We start from the raw sequence: 1,116 nt of genomic DNA on the forward strand, positions 1-1,116 counted from the left end.
ACGCTTTTGCTTATTTTTTGTGCGGCTTTTTCGAGTTGGCTTAGGCAGAATTCTCCTCTGAGCAATAAAGACAACATGCTTCCCGCTGAACTTTTTCTCCAATTCACGTACTAGCCGGACTTGGATTTTTTGGAAAGACTTCAGTTGAGGAACGGGAACAAAGATTATGATAGCTTTCCGACCACCACCAACTTCAATTTCCTTGGCCGCTGTTATGTTGAGCTCCCTGAGCTGCGCCTTAAGGTCCGAATTCATCTCCAGCTCCAGGAGAGCCTGAGAGATGCCAGACTCGAACTCATCTGGCTTCTCGCCATTGGGCTTCACGATCTTGGCGCTCGAGCTGAACATGGCCTTCTCCTTGCTGAGCACCGGTTTAGGAAGAGCGGTACCATTTTCAAGGACATAAATTGACTACTTGGTGGCAAGTTGAATACATCGGATCCTTTGATCCTGGAAGGACCAGTGGTTCTTTCTCATTGGAATAGACACTTGTTCCATGTATGGGTTTGACTTCCTTGCCAGTTAAATCTAATCCAACACTACTATCCAAGTAAGGAGTGCTTGCTCCAATGGCATAGGATTCCACAAATACCAAATCAGACCAGGAGATTTACATTACAGCAAAAGAAGTGGTAAAGTAGGCTTATGACCATGGGATCCACTGGTCCTTTGATATACCACAGCACCCAGAAACTGCCAGCCTGATAGAGCACTGAATGGCTTCCTAAAGTCATAAAGTGGTAGCCCACAAATAATATATAATGATGGGTACCATCCTTCAGGTGTAGCATATTAATTTAATCAAAGACCTCTCCACAGCATTGTGTCTCCAATAGAAAGAATATATGTGCATAAGAATAAAAAAATAAAGGGCATAGTAGCCCTACCTACCATCACTTTCCATCACTAATTGAGGGGACTTTATGCTTTCCATCTCTACAACTCTGGCCTCTGTACAGTTAAAAGTTCTGATTCCCAAATGAGGTACTAGGAGACCCAGCAAGAGTTTCATCAGATTGTCATCTACAGTTGCCATCTGGGCACTTCAAACTTCTGTCCAGGCACCAGCAGGCAAGTAAAGAAGTCACCATCTTTGTAGGACGCTGATCATTAGGA

At 44.1% G+C, this 1,116-nt stretch overlaps 1 pseudogene across 1 annotated transcript; it reads right to left on the minus strand.

Moving 5' to 3' along the window:
• Positions 1–5: 5 nt before the first annotated feature.
• Positions 6–381, minus strand: LOC103253328 (annotated as a pseudogene). Its single transcript, XR_503868.2, has one exon. The product of XR_503868.2 is annotated as a 40S ribosomal protein S7 pseudogene (transcript).
• Positions 382–1,116: the final 735 nt, after the last annotated feature.

This window comes from Carlito syrichta, unplaced genomic scaffold, assembly GCF_000164805.1.
Source record: "Carlito syrichta isolate Samal-C Ts95f unplaced genomic scaffold, Tarsius_syrichta-2.0.1 Scaffold221109, whole genome shotgun sequence".
NCBI classification, from domain to species: Eukaryota; Metazoa; Chordata; class Mammalia; order Primates; family Tarsiidae; genus Carlito; species Carlito syrichta.